Below are 5,401 nucleotides of genomic sequence, written 5' to 3'. Positions count from 1 at the left end.
TTTCAATTTCCATCCTGCTGATTGGCCTATTTAGATTTTCTAGCTCTTTAAAAATTTTTTTTATTATTTTTTTAATTGAAGAAATGATTTAATTCCCCCTCCCCTGCCCCATTACCTCTCCCCTCCCCTTTCCCCCTACCCTCTGGTAACCACTAGTCTATTGTCCATGTCCATGAGTCTCTGTTTGTTTGTTCTGTTCATTTGTTTCTTTTAGGTTTATATCTCACATATAAGTGATATCATGTGATTTTCAACTTTTTCTGTCTGAATTATTTTGCTAGAATGATAATCTCGAGGTCTATCCATGTTGTTGCAAATGGCAGTATTTCATCTCTTCTTATAGTTGAGTAATATTCCATTGGATATATGTATCAGAGCTTCCTTAGCCAATCATTTATCGTGGGACACTTTGGTTGCTTCCATGTTCTGGCCACTGTGAATAATGTTGCTATGAACATCGGTGTGCAAATATCTTTTTGGATATGAGTTTCTAGTTCTTCTTGATTCAGTCTAGGAAGGTTGTATCTTTCTAAGTACTCGTCCATTTCTTCTAGGTTGTTAAATTTAGTGTTATATACTTTTTCATAGTATTCTTATATTATCCTTTGTATTAATGTAGTGTCTGTCATCATTTCTTCTCTTTCATCCCTGATTTTTTTTGTGTGTCCTTTCTCTTTTTTCTTTAGTGTGTCTAGCCAGGAGATGGTCAATTTTATTGACCTTGTCAAAGAGCCGACTCTTTGTTGCATTTAAAAAAAAATTTTTTTTGTTTTCAATTTCATTCAATTCTGCCCTAATTTTGATTATTTCTTTCCTTCTGCTGACTAGGTTTCATTTGTTTTTCCTTTTATAGGTTTTTTAAGATGAAGCATTAGATTGTTTATTTGGGCTTGTTCTTATTTTTTGAGGTAGGCTTGTAATGATATGAACTTCCTGTTAGGACTGCTTTTGTTGTGTCCCAAAAGTTTTGATACATTGTACTATCATTATCATTCGTTTTTATGTGTCTTTTGATCTCTCTCTCTATTTCTTCTCTGACCCAGTTATTCTTCAGTAGCATGTTGTTTAATCTCCATGCATTTGTGGTTCTTCCTGATTTCTTTCTGCAGTTTATCTCTAGTTTCAAAGCATTATTACCAGAGAATATGGTTGGTATGATTTCAACCCTCTTATATTTGTTGAAGCTATCTCTGTGTCCTAGTATTTGGTCAATTCTTGAGAATGTTTCTTATGTACTAGAGAAGAATGTATAAGCAGTTGTTTTGGAATGGAAAGCTCTGTAAATGTCAATTATGTCCAGTTGGTCCAATGTGTCATTTAATGATGTTATTTCCTTATTGAATATCTGTTTGAATGATCTGTCTATATCCGACAGTGGAGTATTAGTTCCCCTACTATGTTAGTGTTTTGGTCTGTTTCTCCCTTTAGTTCTGTTAATAATTGCTTTACGTATTTCAGGGCTCCCTGATTGGGAGCATAAGTGTTATGTCTTCTTGGTGCATGATTCCCTTTCACATTATGAAGTGTCCCTCAGTATCTTTCTTTACCTTTATTTTGAAGTCTGTTTCATCTGATATTAGTACCACTACTCCTGCTTTCCTCTGAATGCCATTTGCTTGAAATATTCTTCTCTACCCTCTCATTTTGAGTCTCTATTTGTCTTTGGAGCTGAGATGTGTCTCCTGGAGGCAGCATATGGTTGGTTTTTGTTTTTTGATCCATTCTGCAACTCTGTGCTTTATTATTGGTGAGTTCAGTCCATTTACATTTAGAGTGATTATTGAAATATGAGGTTTTCTTATAGCCATTTTATCTTTTGCTTTCTGGTAACTTGGTGTTTCCTTTGCTTGCTTGTTTTTGTGTTTCTGTTTTTTTTTTTTTATTTTGATTGGCTTTTGTGGGTTTTCCCTCTGGTTCTTGTTTTATGTTATATACTTCTGTTTTGAATCTTTGGTGTGTGGTTACCATTATGAATATGTAAAGGATAGTTATATATATACAGTCATCCATTTTCTTCTGCACGTTCCTTATCTTCATTCCTCTTTGCGAGTTTGGATCTTTGAATTCTTCCCTTTTCAGTCATTGTTATCTCAATTTGTCCCCATGTATGCTGAACGTTCATTACTCTTGCTATAGCAGTTCTCTTACTATTTAAGCTTATAATGCCCTGTTCTTAGTAAGCATTGCACTCCTCTGCTTCTATTTCCCTGATAGTCACTTTACTCCTAATTATATGTATTTTTTTTTGTCATTTTGTTTTAGGTGAACTGACCTTTTTCAGTATTTCCTATAGTGCAGGACTCATAGTGGAGAATTCCCTCAATTTGTGTATGTCTGGAAAGGTCTTAATTTCTTCTTCATATCTAAAGGAGAGCCTTGCTGGATATATTATTTTAGGCTGGTAGTTCCTTTCACTCAATAGTTTAAATATAATTCCATTCCTTTCTGGCTTGTAAGGTTTGCATTGAGAAGTCCGATGATAATCTAATGGGTTTTCCTTTATAAAGTACCCTTTTATTCTCCCTGGCTGCCCTGAGAATTCTGTCTTTGTCTTTGATTTATGATAATTTTAATACAATGTGTCTTGGTGAAGGCCTTTTTGGGTTGAGATAATTGGGTGTTCTGTTGACTTCTTGAATTCCAAGCTCCAGCTCATTCCTTAGATTTGGGTAATTCCTGTCCACTATTTGTCTGACCATGCTTTCTAGTCCCTGCTTCTTTTCCATACCTTCAATAATGCCCATTATTCTTATGTTTTCTCTCCTGATGGTATCAGCTAGTTCTTGCATTTCTTTTATTATTTTTGAATCTTCAGTTTCTCTCTTCTTCCTTCTGAATTATTTCTATATTTTTGTCTTCGATATCACTGATCCTTTTCTCCATTTGGTCCACTCTATTTCTCAAGCTTGCTATTTCATTTTTCAACTCTTGCAGTGTGTTCTTCATCTGCAGTTCTATTTGGTTCTTTTTGAGGTTTTCAGTCTCCTTACTCCACTCATGTAGTTGTTTTTTCAGTTCCTAACATTGTTCAAATGATTTGTTTTGGATTTCATCTAGTTTTTTCAGAAGTTCCATCCTGAATTCTCTGTCATTTACATTACATATTTCTATGTCTGTAAGCATATTTTCTGGAGATTTTTCTCTTTCTTTCTGAGATGGCTTGTCGCCTTGGTTATTCATGGTGTTTAATGGACTATTTCTTCACCTGGGCATTAGTGGAAGAGTATTCTGCTGTTTTCCCAGAAAGAAGATTCATTATATAAAGGTCTGTCTTTAGCCTGAAGCAAAGAAGATGCTTTTCTTTTGGTTGCAATAGGTGGCGTCTAAGGCTCTTTATATAAAGCCTTAATAATGCCTTTTTAATTTTCTTGTAGATATTTAATTACACTGGCTATCCTCAGTTTCAGTCCCTCTCAGTTTCACCGACATCTCGGCAGCATTTGCTCAGATTCCCCTGGGGCTCTGTGGTGATTGGTCTTGGAGAGTATGGGGGTAGCAGCCCCCTGTGTTGGTAGTTTGGGGCTGCGGCTTAGCCTCAGCTTTGCAACCGTGGCCACTAAAAACCAACTGTTGTTTCTGTGCGGTCCTGTCCTGCTTCTCTGTTATCTGCCCTGATGACTTTGCCCTACCGCTGGCTTGTGATACTCACAGTATTTCCAGGTAGGGCTATTCAGGGAAGTCACCACACCTTCTCCCCTCCTCTTCCTCTTGCACGAAGCTCCAGAGGCTGCGAGAGGCAGTATCTTTTTTTCTCCCATTTCCTGCCCAACACTAGAGATTCTGATCTGATAGTTCTTATGTGCAGACCCCATGCTCAGACATGCTGGTGTGCAGTTTGGGTGTTTTTTGTTGAGTTTTAGATGTTCAACTTATTGTTCTTTCAAGAGGAGAGATCTGAGGATGTCTCTCACTCTGCCATCTTTCCCCTGAAACTTGTAGGTATTGCAGGCATCTTCTGAGGGCAAGACCTTGCCTTGGCTTTTCTGGCCTTGCAAGACACACTCTTGATATTTTCTTTTAATGCAACTGTCTTTTTGTTGGCAGTCTTAGAATCTTCTGTTGTCTCATCATTTGGTCTTTCCCCCTTTTTCTAAGAAGCTCTCCAGTGATGTTTGTTTTCACTCCTTTTGGCTAGGGTTAGCTTGTGGGCTTAGCAAAACTGTGACTGAGACAAGTCCACAGTGCGGGAAAGAGACGCAGATGGAAGGGGTAAATAAAATAATGGGCAGGCCATGCACAGAATAAAATAAGTGTTGGATTCTGATTGCCACCAGATGCAGCTGTACAACTGAAGTACATCAACTCACTTGCCACTATAAAGCCTGCCACGATATGCAGCTTAATTGCCACTCACTGATGGGTTTTGATATGACTCTGCAAACAATTTATTTATTATGGTCTCTGTGCAGTCAAATCACTCTGCTCATGTTAATCTGTATTTGCTGCTACTCCCCAGTGCTAGCATCACCACTTCAGCTCCACTTCAGATTGTCAGGCACTGGATTCCCATAAGGAACACACAACTTCCTTATGAGATCCCCTGTATGCACAGTTCACAATAGGGTTTGTGTTCCTAGTAGAAACTGTAGTAGAAACTGTAGGCCCATTCTGGGTAGCATCCCAGGCTCTGAGTCAGCCTCTTGGGTTCCAATCTCAGCTAGCTCAGAACTCAGTGTCTTTGGGCAAGTTATTTAACTTTGGTAAGCCTCAGTTTCCTCATTAAATAGGAATAGTAACAGCAACTCTGTCTTTGAGTTGTGAAAATTCACCCATTTGACATATGTAGGGCCTTCACATTGATATTGATATTAGTATTATCAACACTTTACCCCTTTGAGCTTCATCAAACTTGACATACAGATATATGTCAGCCAGCTCAGAGTTGTAAATTTTTTGGATTGCTCTAAATTTTGTATTTGTGCTGCCCATACCAACTTATGGTCCAGTTTTACCATCCTCTGCTTGAGCTGATGAAAGAAGGTTCTGGAGCTCTTCGAAGCTTCATCTTCTTGCAGAGGCCCCATTTCTCTTCCCTCCTTGGGAAAATCCTCCTTGCCTGTCTGTGTAGTGCCTGGTAGTGCTTCCCCAGGACACCAAGCATAGTTCTCTTTGTACACTATACACAGGCTCCTGTGTGGCCCAGAGGCCACTGAATCCCAGACTCTCTCTCTGTAGCCCAGAGGACTATTTTTGTCCTCCTCATCTCTTGGTAAGTTTTCATCCACATTTGGGTTGTCTGGTGTGTTTCCCAGAATTGCTGGGTTTTGGTACGTTTCAAGTCACACTTTGATCAGAATCAGTTCTCTTAGCAATTCACACACACACACACACACACACACACACACACACACACACACACACTCACAGATGGTAAGAAAGGTTTTTGGCATATTTTCTGCTG

Source organism: Pteropus alecto, unplaced genomic scaffold, assembly GCF_000325575.1.
Source record: "Pteropus alecto unplaced genomic scaffold, ASM32557v1 scaffold52, whole genome shotgun sequence".
Lineage (NCBI taxonomy): Eukaryota > Metazoa > Chordata > Mammalia > Chiroptera > Pteropodidae > Pteropus > Pteropus alecto.
This window is presented reverse-complemented; position numbering follows the sequence as displayed.